The sequence below is a fragment of the Cylas formicarius genome, unplaced genomic scaffold, assembly GCF_029955315.1.
Source record: "Cylas formicarius isolate icCylForm1 unplaced genomic scaffold, icCylForm1.1 PGA_scaffold_12__32_contigs__length_19106922, whole genome shotgun sequence".
Lineage (NCBI taxonomy): Eukaryota > Metazoa > Arthropoda > Insecta > Coleoptera > Brentidae > Cylas > Cylas formicarius.
Window position 1 is genome coordinate 9,645,784 of NW_026844225.1, and position 18,704 is coordinate 9,664,487.

The 18,704-nt window shown below is 32.2% G+C and overlaps 1 protein-coding gene across 2 annotated transcripts in view; it reads right to left on the reverse strand.

The window, feature by feature from the left end:
* Positions 1 to 18,291, reverse strand: part of LOC132708700 (plexin-A4) — a 315,847-nt gene extending 297,556 nt beyond the window's left edge. The window contains exon 1 of one of the 2 annotated variants that reach the window (XM_060681215.1): positions 18,020 to 18,291. The gene's annotated coding sequence lies outside the window, so the exon portion shown is untranslated. Of the gene's footprint in view, positions 1 to 17,822 lie in introns of both variants that reach the window. The other variant, XM_060681214.1, reaches the window with a different exon arrangement.
* Between the last annotated feature and the right edge of the window lie 413 nt (positions 18,292 to 18,704).

Below are 18,704 nucleotides of genomic sequence, written 5' to 3' on the forward strand. Positions count from 1 at the left end.
GCGAAACGTCTGCAGGATTCCAGTCGGATGCAGGATTTGCAGGATTCCAGTCGGATGCAGGATTCCAGTCGGAGTTCAACGAGCGAACGGATGATATCCCGGAGTATAGTGTCATCACATTTTTCCATCCGTGAATCAATACGTGAGAATATATATATATATATATATATATATATATATATATATATATATATATATATATATATATATATATATATATATATATATATATATATATATATCAAATCAATTAAATGAAATTCAAATGAAAAATTTTATTAAAAATGTGGCTTTCGAGAGATCGAAATAGATTATAATAAAGTTAAAAATAAAAATGAAAACTGGTGGAGTATCTGTTTTACTCACTCATTAAAATAATACATATATATATATATATATATATATATATATATATATATATATATATATATATATATATATATATATATATATATATATATATATATATATATATATATATATATATATATATATATATATATATATATATATATATATATATATATATATATATATATATATATATATATATATATATATATATATATATATAAGCTTTATTTTTGAGAAACAGGGCGAAACTGAAAACTGTAGTTTATGTGTTTTTCATATTTTCTGTATTTCATAGTTTCATCTGTACTTTTTATAACTTTTTCTATTATTCCTGTTTTTTCTGTATTTGCCTCTTTATTCTGCGTTTCTCATAAATTCCCCTTTCTGTATTATTTTCATCTTCATCTTCATCCCCACCTATTTTTGTTTTTATAATGTTAGTTCTTTGTATTTTGTCTAAATTTTCATGTTTTTAAAAAAATTGTGTTACAAAATTAGAGAGCGGTTTGTCAAATACTAGCGTTAAAGTGACAAGTAACATTTTATTTTTTATAAAATTAATCCTCATGGCGTTCGTGAGATCGCTATAATAAATTTAAATAATAAAAAAAGTGGTACACCGTCACCCATAGCGGTATTGGCAGCCCAGGAAAAGCCCTTCAAGTTTATTAAAATACGTTAAGCATTTTGGTACATATGGACATGTATTTAAGATACAATTACACACTTCAAAAATGAATTTTGGTTAGTTGAGTGGAAAGTGAGCCCATCGTAAAACTCAATCACTCAATTCGGGACAAAACTTAACGAGGACTATAAAAAATATTTGATTTGCAGTCCCCTATTAAGATCTCGGCTCTCAACTAATGCAACAATTTTCCCCGTTATTTTCCATCAAGTGATTGATTATATCATATTTTACTTTATGGAGCTTGAACGAACGGTTCGCTTAAAGCTGATCAGCTTTGCCGATATTGATGGTTTCTGATTAAATTTTAATATTTATCACTTTTAGGTTAAGCCTATATAAGCTAAATTTTGAAGATTTATCACTCAAAAACGGATCTGGAACGTGCGGTCTGGATTATAGGATTGTTTTAATCCTCGTCCAACTGACTGTAGGCCATATTCGCGGATTGGTTTCGAAAATGCCCGGAGTTTCAATAAGCCATACGTGATCGATAAAATCGGATTTTTTACCTACTACAAACACAGTTTGAAGAAAGAAAGAAAGAGATGGAGGAATAAGCGAAAAACAAAATACCAATGACGGGGTAGGTAACGTACACACGGCTATAATTTCGCAAACAATGAAATAATATCCAACGCAGCAATTCCATTGTAAGAAGCTCTTGGGCATATTGAAATGAGCTCTTTTTCAGTCTTACAATATCCATAGACGGTTAATGCGGCTGTGGTCCATACCTGTAACCGGCGGCCTGGTGGTATTTCTAGATTATCGGCAGTTCTCATCGAGGTATCAACCTGACATAATTGTTAAACGACAATAATTATAACCCATCGGGATTAATTTGAATCTCAATGGTCGGGGCATGATAGCGCACTTGATCAACCAACCGAGAAGATTATTATTTCGATTCTCGAAAGACGAATTGCATTTCGCCAACGTTGTACAGGGCGTTTTGTAACTTAATGCTGCCATTGTAATGGGATCAGTGCTAGGGATCGACTCACAAGATTTTTTATTGCCCATACCGACGAGAGACCGCTAGAGTTTAAAACCATTACCAATAAAAACGGAACTAAAAAGCAAATTTAAAGAGAAAACAAACTGGTTCTAAGTAAACCGTAAGAATTTCAAATGTACATTAAATTAGTCAAGTGACTCGGTACACATTCAAAGCTAAGGGCCGGATCTTCAATCTCTCAAATAATCTTTCTGTCGTTTAATTAACCAATAATTAATAACTAGTAACCCATTAACCGAGATATTTATAATATTGTCAATATAATAAATATATAAACAATTCTTGTGTTTCCTTGAAGATTGTAGGCAATGATTCGGTATTATTTTATTTTAAAATACACAACGTTTTGGTTAGCAATTCTAGTACCAATAATGTCGAAATTTATTAGAAAACTCCAATGTCTTCAACAATTTCTTAGTATATTTTTAAAAAAGTTAAAAGCTAAAATCATTAAAATCAGTACTTTATTATTGGTCAAAAGCCGCTAAAAGCACAGGCAAACTTTAATTCTCAACCTCATTTTTGATTTTTGAACTTCTCTATGTGATTAATTTATAGAAAATGATCAAAAACACGGCTAAATTTTATGATTTTTTATGCAAAACTGGATTTATTAAATTATTTCCTTTAATTACCTTTTTGGTTCATTAAAAGGCAGGAGAGCAACAATATGACACTGGCAGGTACCCACATCATTTCTATCCACAGATCATTTAACCAGTAGAATATAAATTGAAATTAATTTTTCTAGCTTCGGAAATATGACCCATAATACTTAAAAATTGGTTTCTCGATTTTTATGTTTTGAGAAACGTCAATGTAACTTTATATTGCTAACATGTATCTGATTAAATCCACAAATGTAAAATAAGACTTCTATGACGGGGCAGTTGTTGGTTTCATCGGATGAAAATGTAAATAAAACCTCACTAAAAGAATATAAACTAATTACATCTTTTAAGTAATTCTTACTCCATTATGCCGCGAATGTTTCTTCCTCCATATTAATAGACAGGATTAAAGGCTTTAACCGGAAAAACATGTTGGTTAAGATTTTTCTTCAGGCATTTTAACTGTAACAAAAACGTTCTTTCCCGTAACTAAAACTGTCTTTCTTTTTTTGCTCTTAAACTTAACTAAAATAGCTTCGTTAGCTTAGTATGTTTTTCAATCCTTTTGCCAAATCAGTATTGAGCAATAAGAATTCGTTCTTGTACTTACTATACTCACTTTCAATTTCACGTAAGATTTTACTGAATTCACCGATTTTGATAAATAATTTTTGGGTTATGTGAAAAATTGTTGTATGCCGTGGTAATTAAAACAACATTGAGCAAAAATTATGTATAAAAAATACATTTTTAAAAAGTGGCAAAGACTGACCATTATCGGTGTCTACCAACAAACCAAAACTAAACAAAAAATAGTTTAAGTTTTTTCTGCTTATACAACTTTAATTAAGTAACTTGCTTCGTTCACACATTTAGCTAGAAAAATTCGGACATTCTTAATTTTCTACAACTACGAGGTTAGCGCCAAAATTTCCCGGCCTGACATAGATAGAGCTCCAGTATCACGATAAAACTTTGCCTTCTTTTAAATATGTATCTCAGTAGGCTGCGAAAAAAAATTGAAGTCTTGCGTCAAAATAGATTTTTATTGATAGCATTTTAAACAAGGCGTGTCCGAAAAAATGTCGCACATAACGCAAATTGAGTATAGAGCAGTCACAAAGTTTTTGACAAAAGAAGGGTTAGCACCTAAAATTATTAAAGAAAGGCTAGATGGTGTGTACGGCCAAAGTTCTCCTTCGTATTCTGTAGTGAAAGAATGGGCAAAACGTTTTCGAATCGCGCAGGAGTCCCTTGAAGATGATTCAAGAACTGGTGGACCAGTGGGGGTCATAAAGGAAGTTATTGTTGCGATTGTGGAAGAGGTGGTATTGAGTGATCGACGTTTAAAAGTCAAGGAAATCTCAGAAATTACCAAGCTTTCTGATACAAGTGTTCGTCGAATCCTGCATGATCATTTAGGTATCCATAAGGTTAGTGCAAGATGGGTTCCTAAAAGCCTTTCGGTTATTCAAAAACAACGCCGTGTCGAGTGTGCGCGGTCTTTTTTGGAACTCTGTGGGTCGGAACCGAAGCCTGTGATAGCAACTATTGTAACGGGAGATGAAACTATGGTTCTCTATTATGACCCTCTATCGAAAAAAGAATCAATGGAGTGGCGTTGTAAAGGTGAAGCACCTCCAAAAAAATTCAGAGTCTGCCAGTCAACAAAAAAGGCGATGGCCACGATCTTTTGGGATTATAAAGGAATTCTTTTGATGGATTTTAAAGAAACTAATACCACTGTCAATGGTAAATATTACGCAACATTATAACATAAATCGTGACACTGCATACGTGTAAAATTTCGAGGAAAACTGACCAGAGGCGTGCGTCTTTTGCACGATAATGCACCTGCCCATACTGCTGGTGTTGCACAAGCTGCCATTTTTTAGTGTGGATTCCAACAGATAGATCATTCTCCTTATAGTCCAGATATGGCCCCCAGCGACTATTATTTGTTTGGATATTTGAAAAAGGACTTACGTGGATGGCGGTTTAACGACGAAGTCGAGTTAAAAGAGGCTGTTTTAGCTCATTTTGCAGACAAACCAAAAGAATATTTTTTTAAAGGGATTGAGTTGTTAATAAAGTAATGTAAAAGTGTATTGAAGTTAAGGGGGATTATAATGAATAATAATAAAAAAATTTTACTCTACTTTGTTTTTTTCATATTCAGGCCGGGAAATTTTGGCGCTGCCCTCGTAAAGCCAAATAGAAAAACAACAGAGAAAATATTTGTTATGACCTTATCGTATCAAACTCTTGACTGGAACCTTGAGCACTGTACTAACACACAATAACGCGTTTTACCACAAACCGAAACTCAATTTTACGTACTCGTTGCGCGTTTCGCCAACCAAGTTGGCATCTTCAGAGAGTTTTAATCTTCTCCTGAAGATGTCAACTTGGTTGGCGAAACGCGCGTTGAGTACGTAAAATTGAGTTTCGGTTTGTGGTAAAACGCGTTATTGTGTGACCTAATCGTATGCTTTATAACTTAAAACATTAAAGATGTCAAGCGAGTTAATTTAATTTTGTGATACTGATGCTTAGCTAACACTCTTGTAGTTACCAACGGCTATTTAGTCAGATGTTGGAATTAATTTTTTTAAAATGATTGAACGAAAGTGCTCAAACCTTAAAATTTTAGAAATATTGTATGATTTCTCAAAGATTTCACAATTTCACAGACGCACCAGAAAAAAAGGATTAAATTTAAAAACCGAACATAACGCATATTCCAATTCTCCGAAGTTATAATTACTCCACGAACATTTCTACACAAAAAATCGCTCATTACACCACGCACATGTTAACTATCAATCACAAATCGATTACTTTACATAACCAGTAGCAAAATATAGATACATAAATGGAAAAAATGGAACGCAATTGTTTCCCATTTCCAGCTTGCTAATTTCCTGTTGAAATTTTGCGCAACAAGTTGTCTTTTGCGCTTTATCCGCAAAAAGTTTCACTTGGATCATTTTAAATTCGTTAATCAATAACGCGTAATGTATAAATAAAGCAGTCGAATCTGATTATTGAAATGGCGACTCAACGAAGTAATAACAATAAAATTAAATTATCGCTCTCACATTGCTTATGCCAAAGCAATTATGCGGAGTTATTACACGTGTATCAATTTTGCGTTTATTGTTAGTACTGCTAGTAGGGCTGAAACACATTCCAGGAAATCTTTTACTATTTTGATGTAATCAGTTTTGATGATTCGTTTGAAGAAAACTAAAAAAAATATTTCCCCTTATTGCATCGTATTCTCCAAATATTTCCCGTATTTTCTTTTATGCAATATTTTTAGCCTCGTTTTGTTGTATTTGTTGTTTTTTTCTCACCAAGATTGTTGTACTTGTTGCGAACAAGCTGATTTTGACTCGAATCTGCCGGAAATCATGAAAAAAAAACTAACCCTTTGTCCCAAGAAAAGGGGTTTAAGTTTATATATACAGATTTATTGTCGATTTTCACAAGAATCTAATCACTGTTTCACCCAGAAAGGGCAGTTTTAAGTTGATATCTGTTATGTACAGGGTTATGGCCAAAAAATCTAAAAGACCCTGAAAATTTCCGTTTTCATGGGTAAAATATTAGCCGCAAATGAGAAACTGTAAAAGATAGGAAAATTGGGTTTAAAAGATATTTTGAACTGTACTCGGAGCTACAATTTTCGTATTTACAGCTTTCATTTACTATACAGGGTGCTGGAGATATTTGGAAAAACAGAATAAATAAAATCATAAATCATCATAAAATGTCGATATTTTCAAAAAGAAGATTCGGATTCAGATTTCTTAAAAACCACTTTAGGCTAAATTTTGCAAGCTTTTGGGATATTACCTCGAAATCCCATTTTGGACTGAAATACCATCTCAAAAATCGATGGTCAGTAATTTATGATTTATATCTCGCTTATTTCAAACTATGAGAAAATGAAATTCCTTTTATTGCCTGCTCTCACAAGGCCCTTTCCACTGAGCTACAATCTTAAATCGAACTCATTGATGAATCCGTTTTCAAAATATTAAGGGTGGAATTCATTGCCAAAGAGGACATGAGAATGCGACACAATTCTAAAGTTTTTAAACCGTCCTTAAACGGAACGACTATGATTACGACCTGAGACTATTTTTAGTAAGCTCTCATCTAAGAGGAACTTTAGTTTTATTTGAAAATGTGTTTCACATTTCTACCAAAATTTAAGGTTCTTAAAATGGTATCAAAATGAAAACATATTAAAAGTAAGCCCTGAAGCAAATTTGGGAGTTGAAAAATATAAATTTTCGAACTGACTGACGAATTTTAAAAAATCAAGCACCAAAAGAGAGGCGATATATTCGCCGTAGAAACTGTACAGAAGCATCATCCTATGCCATCCAAGTCCTTAAAGCGCTCTGTTGCCTTTTGTTATCTACAATGCACCGGATATTATTTATCTGCTGTAACGACTGTCAGTGTTTGAGGGAACAATGACTTTACCAGATATGTTTTCTTTTAATCCATAACACTTCTAACATTTTATTAGCCCGTCGTTACGCATTATCTACTTCGTTCTCTATCGGCACAGGGACATCGACCGTAATGAAAGTCAATTAAATAACTTACCAACGCTTGCGACGACGTATTGCTGTATTGGAACTCTATAAGCCCACAATTTTGTTTCTAATATATTTAATTTTGAGCACGAATAATTTTAAAATCAACACCACGCTATTTATTTCAGTTTTTTGTCTAAATTCGACGGCAAAAAAATCACATATTTTGATTAATTTTAATCGTAAATTATTTCAAATTGATTTTAAGTTAATAAAGGCTGAATGTCCAATTTTTGACAATATGTTGTCAATGGCAGTCACTTTCGAATTTTAAAGGGCCCAACTTATATTTTTTTGCATTTTTGGATGAACCATTAATTTTTTAGGATAACCTAGTTTTTTCAAATAGCACCTTAGTGGGAACAAAAACTTTTTTAAACCGTTAAAAAATAAACTGCCAGATAAGTTTTTGACCGTATCTCCGTATTTCAAAAGCATATCAACTTTTTATCATAATAAAAGACTTTCAACAAAAAATTCTAATCGTTGAATCTCGGAAGAAACTCTCCCTTGAATTCTATTTTTTTTAAATATTAATCTGTTTTTTTCGTTCCACTGCATGAACTTGTCGAGAGTTTCTTGACAATTAATAATGAATAGAAGCAAAGCCATCTAAGTAATATTTTGTTTTTATAAAAATGTATTTACTTACCTGGTTTTTTCCTTCCTGTGAGCTTATTTTTTACCAGATTTTGATTTTTTTTTGTCAAAATGTTGCAAAAAAAAGTGTTTAAAAAGGGTTTTAAAAAGTTTTTGTTATAGGTTATAATAAAAAAAGTAATAGTTCATTACGTAAACAGTATTTATGGGAGTCACCGCTTCCTAGACACAATTTTAAAAAATTAAATACAAATTTTAAAAAACAAAAAAAAGAGAAAAACCGTCTTATCCTACGTAGAATGATCTCCTGAATTCAAAAATGCAAAAAATTTAGGTTGTGCCATGTAAAATTCGAAAGTTACTGTAGTTACCGCTCAAACTTGAAGTGCAAAAATGGACTACGTATTGTCAAAAAATTGGACATAAAGCCTTCCTTCCAAATTTCAAATCGCTATCTGAAGCCGTTAAAAGAGTGTTCCCATTTTCTTGTGTCACCCGGTATATAGGCAACTTGCAGCAAAAGCAAATTTCAAATAAAATAAGTGTTACAATACAAACTATATTTAAATGAATTCATTTCTGTAAATCGAACTAGAAAAGTACTAAACAATAAACAAAAATCTAATGCATCGATAATTTTATCTAATCAGATGCATAACTAGGGGACCGCAAATATAAACAAGTACAAAAACCAATATGCATAGTCCTATCAATGCATCAAAAACTTTTAATGATTTACAAAGAGATGCAAAGTTAGTATACAGATAGGTTTTCTACATAATTATATATTTATACCCACGCTGTAACTAATTTAAAGTTAGTTTTCTCAAGACTAGAACTCTAATCACCCCTTAGGGATATTTGTTAAAGTAACATTGTGTATAATTGTGTTTTGTTAAATAGAGATTTGTTTTTAAAAAAACGCCATTCTAGTTTTTTACTGTCTTTATTTTTGATGTCAACCAAAAATTTATAACGTCCTGGGAAGTAACGGGGGTGTTAAATTTTTTGGTTCGTCACATTTCCATTAATTACGACTTTCAAAAGAGCTCAAATTAATACTCGATAATACAAAATTCAAATAACAACAATCGCATAAAAAATAACAAAAATATTTACTATCGAAATATCGGTCTCGGAGGATGTATAAAAGCTACACGAAAAAAACATTGACCTCAGGCGGCTAATGTGCCGGGAACAAAAAATTAGGGCATCAATAAATTTAAATTTACAACTCACTTAAATCGACCTTAAGAGTGCGGAAAAACTGAAGCAAAAACAAGAAAGCAAACGTTGAACTTTCTAATAAGTCGTCAAACAAGGATTTTTTCGCTCGGCTGGTTCGATTTTTGCTGAATATCTGCGGTTTTAGAATAAATTATAATCTTTTCGAGCTCGTTAGGTATAATCCTATTATTATTTTATTAGTTCCCTTTCACAAAATTGGACGAGCCTGAAGAGTTCCGTGAAAGCCTTAATTTCCACGGAAAATTTAGATGAAATTTTTTTTTATATCGGAATAGGAAAGGGCTCCGGATATTTCGGGTCGGCTTTTGGCTAAACTCCTTTTACCTCGAAATTGGATTTTTATATTAATAGCTGCGTTGGCGGTAAGGATTCGTAACTAATTCTGAAGCAGTCCGCAACTCATTCAAGAACCAAATGGACCACATGCGTGGTTATTAACCAGTTCCGGACTTTTTCTCTCTGCGAACTGTTTTGGAACCACAATTTGAAAGTTTGCAGACGAAGGACATAAGAACTTAACAGAGGTGAGTGTATTTTTGACAAAGATTTTTAATATTAAATTTAACGACTGCAGTAAGTAATTTCGATTAAATTTGGCATTTTACTTTACAACAGAGGGAGTTTTATTTTGTATGAAATACAAAAAAGCCTACAATAGTTTTATTTCGCACTGATACATAAATGGACCCATCAAAACACATTATTATTTTTGGAGCTCGACAAACATATAAAGATTAGGTGGGGTGCCTTAGAATTAAAAATATGAAAAGATTATTTGAAGAAATAGCAAAATTATCAATATTCTTATCTCTTTATCACCCTCTGACATGAGAGATAATTAACTAAATAACCGAGGGGTTAACCACCACATTAAAAATTTTGACAGTATTTCGCAAATCAATGATTTCCACACGAATTCGCATGATTTGCGGGATTTAGTGATTTGATATGATTGCGCAAATAAATAATTTTAATTAGCTACTAAATCCATAAATTAAAGTTCTGTGGTGGGAGTAGGACTGAGGAATAAGTTATTGCTATTGGTACGGCTAATAACCATTTATATCATAATTAAACGACTGTATGATAGAAGCGTTTATTTCGTTTCAAATTCTTTTAAAATAAATAAAATTTTAAGTTCCTCGTGTTTAGATTTTGAAAAATTTAAATTGCGTAATTTTTTACTTAGAGTTTGGCAAAAATGCATTTTTTCCAAAATTTCAACTGGAAGAAAGAGAGAAAGAAAGAAAAGTTTACTATATAGTTTTATTTGTTTTTGACCTTCAACGCCATGTAAAAAGCTGTGGGACTGTAAAAATTAGCTCCCATTGTAATATACAGATTTGAATCTTGTCAGCAAAATTTGCATTTGCTTAGGGTGCCAAGAAAATAATTGGGATTTTGCAAAATTCTTTTTACGATTTAAGAGCATCTACCAATTATTCCTACTTTTTTTGGTATGATGATGTAAGAGGTTTAGCTGACTGTGTATATAATTTATATAATGACTATAACAAATCCATTGAAAGCGGTTCTCATGAACAAGTTCATATTCAAAAGGACTTACTTTTATTGAAAAAAAAGAAAAACAAAACTTAAAATCTGGTAAAGATATTAAAAATTATTCTTAATCTTTTTTCTATTTTTAACGCTTTAGCGAAGCAGATGAATTACGAAATTTTATTTAAACCGCCTGCTCGATGCAAATTAAAAAACGCCTATAAATATGTGACGAAGTTTTGTACATATGTGGCCCCTTTGTTATCTCAGAAGCTGTACAAAATACCAAAAAACTTAAAGTTGTTCATTTATACTTTTTTAAGATATTGTACTCCTATATTTACAAGGTTTTTTAGTTTCGTGCACAACTAACAACTTTCTTATTTTAAATGCATTTTTGAATTTGTTGGCATATTTCACACATATCGAAATCTTAACAATTCTGAGAAATTTAGAAGTTAGGGTTGATTTATTTGTAGAATGCCTGTATTGATATTTTCAAAATAAATAAAGACAGGGTGGTCAATACATTACTAAAAAATATAAAAATTTCAATGAAAAAATCATTCAATGTCATTTTTCTTAAATAGGTATTATGATTTTAATAAAAAATAACCTCGTTTCTATAAACGTTTTGGTGAATCTTTAATAGCTATCAAGACACTTGAACAATAAATACAAAAATTTTCAGCTCATTGAAACACACCGAAAGGCGAAACGAATCGGCTTATAAAAAGTAAACTTCGTATATATACAGGGTGTTTCAATACAAATGGGAAAAACTTAAGGGGGGCGGGTGATTCCTTGTTACAATAACGGGTCATTTTTTATATAAACGTAGGGTCAAACATAGCGGAAAAAATGTTTTTTTTTTCGTAAAAACTAAAATAGATGGAACAATAAAATTTATATAAAGTGTTACTCTTTCAAATATTCAAATATTCAAAACTAAAATTCGCAATTTTCATTGCTTAACACAATGATGACGTCACCCGTCGCCCAATATAGTCTCGAGATTTTCCTGTATTGCGATTTGTGACAGTATTTCGCGTAGTAGTTAATACCTCGTAAATCACTAAAACTCGGAATGTTAAAGCATAAAAGCAGTAATTAGTTTTGGTTTGTTCACAAAACCTGCACGCCATGGGAAAAATAATCTGGTATTGCATTGCGCATGCCTCGAACTAGCGGTTTGAACCGAATTAGATTACGAACACGGGATTGGAAATGAACAGTTGGAATTTTATGATTGGCGAAGGACTTCGTTTGAACTGCGCATGCGTACGCAAACGTAGCCAATGATTCCCTACAGGAAACTTTTGTGCATCGCCGCGCGTTAATAGCAAACGATTACTTTGGGCGATATTTGGATAGACCACAAGAAAAAGATCCTAAACAAAGCTACGTCAAACAATATAAACGTAAAAAGCCGTAACTACGCCTATGCCCTGTTTACCCGGTACACATGACCTATTCTTACAAGTTAAATGGTTCGAAAATTCCCACCGATCCCCGTATTATATTTATTTAAACAACAAACAAACTTTTATTAGATATTACCTCCTCCAGACGTGAACCCATTGAGCGTATATCTTTCTTACGTCTACAAAGAAAATATTATTTGTATTTGTTTAAAATTTACATTTGCCGGTTCCGCTCTCGAAGATCGTTTACAATTTTCTAAGTGTGTGAATATACTTTAGCTCGTTGTTTACCCTTTGATGGTAAGAAAATTCACCGAACGTTACGACACTTCCAAAAAAGGGAAACTGGCTGATCTCTCCTAAGTAATTCTGAAATATCACGCGTAATTTTTATTAAAGCCTACACGCCGAGAACTCTTCTAGAAAAGCCACCCCCTTCCCAAGTGCGATAGCCATTTCGTAAAAATAATGAGTGTGTCCAAACCGCTATTTATTTATGTCCACCTCTCAGTAAATCTGTTTTTTTTATGGCAACCAAAACATTAAATTTTGGAAAAACGTATTCATATATACATTGGTTTTGCCGAATTGTTGTTTTCACTGCCCATTTTTTATTATTAAATATATACGTACTACAAATAAAACTGAAACAAAAACTTTTCGATATCTGCAAAATCCCATGCAATGTCAATACGACTAAAATTATTCGTATTAATCAAAACATTTCAAAAACGAAACATTGTTTAAAATGTGGCATATGATACCTCTCGATAAGAATTCGTTCAACAGTGTTTATGCAAACCATGTTCAACGAGAGCGATTGTTTATTATTGATTGGAACCTTTTTTGGTCCTACATAATGTATACGTGTGTGTGTAAAATAAGTACCTCTCATCTTATATTTGAATCAATGGATACGTTTTTAAGGCCGATTTTAATTTTACAATAATACGCAAATTAATCTAAAAAAAGCCAAAATGTGAGTAAGTAACTATTATTAATTTATTTGTATATTTGTATCTAAGCTTAATAGCACTTGGTAACCCACATACTTTATGGGTGAGAATTTTTGGAGTATTTCCTGCACTTCAACAAACTCACTTGGCATTTTAAGGTTATTTATAAGATATAACACATAAGATAAGGTAATAAAAAATAGGTGATTTTAATTTGGAAATAACATTTTCGCTCTTTTTTTTCTATTTAACTTTGATTAATGTTAATGGATCGAGAAATATAATTAATTGAATTGAAGAAAAAGAAAGTAAGAAACAAAATTTTGAAAAAAAAATGATTCCGTTTTGAAAATGTATGCGATTTTTCAAATTTGTCTTTATTAGTTTAACACTGACGATAACTGTTTTCCACTTTTTGAAAGGAGGTTTTAATTGTATTTTTTTCTTCAATAGCATTTGGTGAAATGTTTTTGAAATCTTATGGTTGTGTAAAAACTGGTGCATCAAGTACCCCTCAAACTTTCACTTTACACTTAGGTATAGAAATTTCATAGGCCTGTTTTAAATTTCCACTTTTTTTACATATAAATAAAAATAACCAACACAAAAATATGAAGCGGACCTTAGACGATCAGTAATCGCTACTTTTAAATGACAGTCGCGATAGGACAATAGATAATAATGAAAATAACTTATCAGTATTGTCATTAGCAAAGCCCAATGAATGTTGAAATATTAATTCATTCTTTGATTTCAGTGCCAGTTTGTTCTAAAATTTCAAAATAAATTTTCCAGAATTCGGTAAAAATCAAAAATTTTCGCATTCACTTCAGCGTAGTCAAGAATTTCATTAGTTGTTTTTTCCCTTTTGAAAGCGTAATATTTTTGTTGAATTATTGTAATTACTAGATTTTTATTAGTGTCTCTTATTTCCTTGACATTTGTTTTCCAAATCCAGACTATCTATCATATATTATAATTTGCTTTTAATTTTTTTTAGTCTAATGATACCGATTTAAGCGACACATGTCTGTCTTCTCAATTAGAACAATAATATGTCCTGTTGGAAATAAATAATGCTTATTATTACTACAGGGAATAATAATATATATCAAAAAACGAATTTGGAAATTAAAAATAATCATTTTGGCTTTGTCAATTCTTAGGAAATATATCAATCATGGCTGGCATATGTGTAACCACGATGTGCGACGAAAATATCGTTCTACATTCTGAATTATATGAACACGCGTTTGTGAATACGAATTTCAACGTTTTAAATTTTTTATTCAAAGCACCGGAATTTTTCAATAACAACGTTATCGGTGTTTATTTGGTGCTGAAGATTTATACGGGATCAATTCCTACGTATACGCTCATAAAAATATCCTGTCACTTTTTATGGACGATGCAAGGGATGACACGGCATGGGCAAAGGTCTGGGAGAGTTATATCGCGGATAAATCCCCCGGAAAAATCGAGATATAAAAATACCGACAAAGAAAGCCGCAAGGGAAACAAGTAACTTTTTAAAAATAAGATAAACTTCCAAAAAAGACACCCCCGTGCTGAATCAAAATGGAACTTTCGCGAGTAAATTCGATTATCCCAAATAGGACTCTTTTTATTATTAAATTTTACACCGGCTTTGCGCAAGGAATATCAGATTAGGAAATAAATTACGGATATTTCAATATTTTCGCCGCTATAAAGTTTCCTGTAAACTACTTTGCAAGTTGTTTTGATTACGCATGTATTTATTTTTATCATTTGATCGCAAACAAACCAAATCATTGTCTCTCCCAAAATCACTATTGCAATCATAATGGTTACTCATTCTTGCTACTAAGTAATTCAAAATAAAGGCTATATTGAAAACGGCGAAATAGGGCATTTAAATTTATATTTATTATATTAATAACAATAATGTTTTCGAACGATCTAACCAAAACTAACCATTCAAAGAAGACATGTAAACCACAGGGAGAGAGATAGAGAGGGGGGGGGGGGAAGAGAGAGAGGGAGAGAGAGAGATTATTGTTTTCCATATACAAAAACGGTACAAAACTTTTCGTGAAAGTAGGAATTTTAAAAAATCAAGATACCAAATCATAAATAATGATAAAATCCGTTTAAAATCATATAATCATATTGAATTGTGGAAGTGGTTAGTCTGGAAACAATCTCCAAGGGAGTTAAAAAAACTAAAAAAATCGACTACCACAGGACAAGCTGTATTGTCTGCCACCACATATGTAAGGTCGAATTTAGCCACTAAATAAACTTTTCATTAAAAAATCGATGAAAGAATCATAAAAAATCTAAAAACCAAAATCTAACATTTGAAAGAGAATCAATGAATTTTTCAGATTCATGTCTATGTCATTTTCAATTTTCAAACAATATTTTAAAAAGCTCATTATTTTATATGCAATAAAACCAAGACTACAATAATACACTTCTCTATATTCTACAGCGCAAGTGGATTGTCTATTCCTAAATAAATCATGATTGCAGGAGAAATGACCCGAAAATTCAGTAACAAAGCGCACTGCTTATTAAAAATGTAGATACTCCATTAAACAAATCCATTAAACTAAATCTATTCTATACCCAATGTTTACGGACACACGTGAAATGATTATCGTGGTCTATTATACATACTACAGCTACTTTCCTAAATTATCTAGTGGAAATAATAAAATTGAACAGATTTCTATAATTAACCTAGATTTGTGTTCTACGCTTGACAAACTTTTATTATTTTTTTTCGATATTATTTGCGGATGGCCGTATTTCAACACTTTATTGGTTAAACCTTTAAAATGCAATTTCACAACATAATCTCAACAATGAACTTCATAGAACAGAACAAACGGCAGACCAATCAATCCCGCATAAACAAAGGAAAATCAACAATACATCTATAGACATTCCGTATGGGTAAAGCAAACCTGGCGGTCATGATGTATCACATACATGACAAGCAATAACTCTGAAATATTTTACCCATTTCGAAAGGAGATTGCAGAACCTACGATTATACTTGGAAGCGGTTTAATTACGATGCCGTAATAGCGAAAATACTGGTAAAATCTCTCATGATTTTCTCGAACGCAAGGTGATTTTCCTTCAATCATCCTCTTTTGTCCGAGATTCGGTGTAATTGCTTCAAGAACTGCAACGGGCCTTGATAGGATTTGACCGTCATCACCTTGTGAAGTCGTAAGAAATGATTACCGTCACACAATGCGCAGATCCGATCGAAGATCTTTAGTGTGGGTAACATGGACAAATATATAACCCCTTCGTTGAAGATATTTTATCCGAGATTTCACCTAACAGGAAATTGTTTGCGAGTAAAAATTTCCAAAATAGATTCTTACCCATAAATGCGTAACAAGACAAACTACCCATAGCTTACTTGTCTAATTTGATGATAAAAACATGACTCAAAGGAAACAGATAACGAAAAACAGACTATGCGTTGAAATTTGGCAAGCAAATATGAAGGCAAAATTTTGTTTTGCGTTTACTGGCTGGTTTTTTGAAAGAACAAAACTTTGGCAAAGTACAAAGTCGTTGACAATATCAAAATTGTTGATTATTAGCAGAGGAATATGAAAATAAGATATTTCGATAACCTTCAGAAAAAAAAATATATTATTTTTTTTTATAAAATGTACAGAAATCTACTGTAATACTATTTACAAATTCTCGACGCAGAAGGAATCCCGATTTCTAAATAGCATGTACAGTTTGTCCCAGACCACTTGCGGGATATCAAAAATATTCCGTTCGCGATCACGTATGGTGTGTAGCTGCTTGAAATTATCTGTGACTCACAGAAAAGTTGAAAATTTTTATTTTTGTACCTAGCGAAATCAGATAAAATAAAACAACAATAAAATACGGACAAACGACATTATGTACATAATAAAAACTCGCTGACTAATACTCGCAATGTTTAAACTATATAGAACCTGCTCGATTGTATATTCACCAAGGCCATTGAAAAACACCCATCAATTCCGAAACATAAATGAACTGCGAATCATAATGAACATTTATAATTAGGTGTCTTAAACCATTCCTTTTCACATCGAAAGCACATAAAATTATTAATCTCAAAAAGATGGTTTAAAAATGCGACGACATGCATTAGGTAAAACATACATAAACATAATAAATACCTCCAAAATTTTAATTTTAATTACAAGTTCAAAAATACTTTTCGGCTATAAATAATAACGGCACGTACCGCAAGCCGGTAATGAAAATCAGAGTTTCTGTAAAATTTCTAATAAGCAAATTAGAATTAAAACGTGATTAAGAAAAATTAATATTCAAATTATGTGGAAATTTGTTTGGGATTAGTTTGTATTGGTATTGTGGTATTTATCGATCATAGTTATAATAGATTCCGGTTGCCTGAAGCTACGAACACACCTACGCATGCATCAAGAATGCCGAACTGTCACTTTTGATCCAGCCGGGAGGAACATCGACTACAAAATGGCAATTTAACTCAATTTTTAGCAATGTTTACCCATCTCAAATATAATTCCATTAACCGGAACGAACGTTGGTAAGGAAAAATTAAATGTTTGAGTGTTAATCGAACATATGTTAGCATTGTTTGAAGTAAAAATTATCAACCGAATGCAGGCTGCTAAGTCTTTGGCTATCGGATGAGTTAGAATGACATTCGCCCGCTCGCGGCGCTGTCGGCACCACAGTGTTTAGATTTAGGCAAGGAGTTTTAAAAATACTGTTATTTATCTAATTTAATGGAAACAATTACCTAGTGGGTTGACTTCTTTTTTGCTTAATTGGCCATATTTGACGTCAAGCACAACAACATATTCTACGAACAAATATCGGCACAGTTTTTTTATCGAAAAAAAATGCAAACAAAACACAAAATTCGCCGGCTATTTTCGAGTTTGTAGCCTATAACATGGAGAACATCGACACACACTTAGAAAATGCTGAACATACCACTTAAAACTATTTTAAAAATCACTTGGTACGAGATGAAGAGGTTAGAATTCGTAATGTTCACTAAATCGCTTGTAAATCACTGTTCAACGTCCAGATTTTTATATAGGAGTGATGCACCGCCTTTCTTGCGGAAAAGTTGAGTTTGGCTTATTTGTGTATACGAATCAAAGTTTAAAAACACATCATATGAAAGCCAATCACGCTTGCAACACTCCCACTTCGTCAGGACAACCAACGCAGACTAGCAGTTCGAAAGCTCGTTCGGCCGAACCTCGTTGCTCGTGTTTCAGTAGACCAAATCAAACTCTCAATACCCCACCCTGCATGACGCAAGCGCCTATCTATCATGCGCCTAGGTTTACGAATGCCCCAAGAGCTTTAAAGAGCCAAAACGTTGTGGGTTTGGATCCTCAGCATCGAAATTGAATTTTGATATTGTTATTAACGATAATTTCGGGTATGTATTGCCTACACTTCAAAAAATCCTTTTTACACCTTCATAAAGCAACGTTACTCTGGGTAGGTGTTTCTAAGGCCGTCGCGTATTATATATTAGTACATAAAAACGGGACATCATGTGAGCAATTCGTTATTATTTTCTGTGAAAAAGTAGTTACTAGTAGCTTGTTACTGTTTTTCTACTTTTGTTAACACTAAGTAACTACCAATATTATAAAACCAT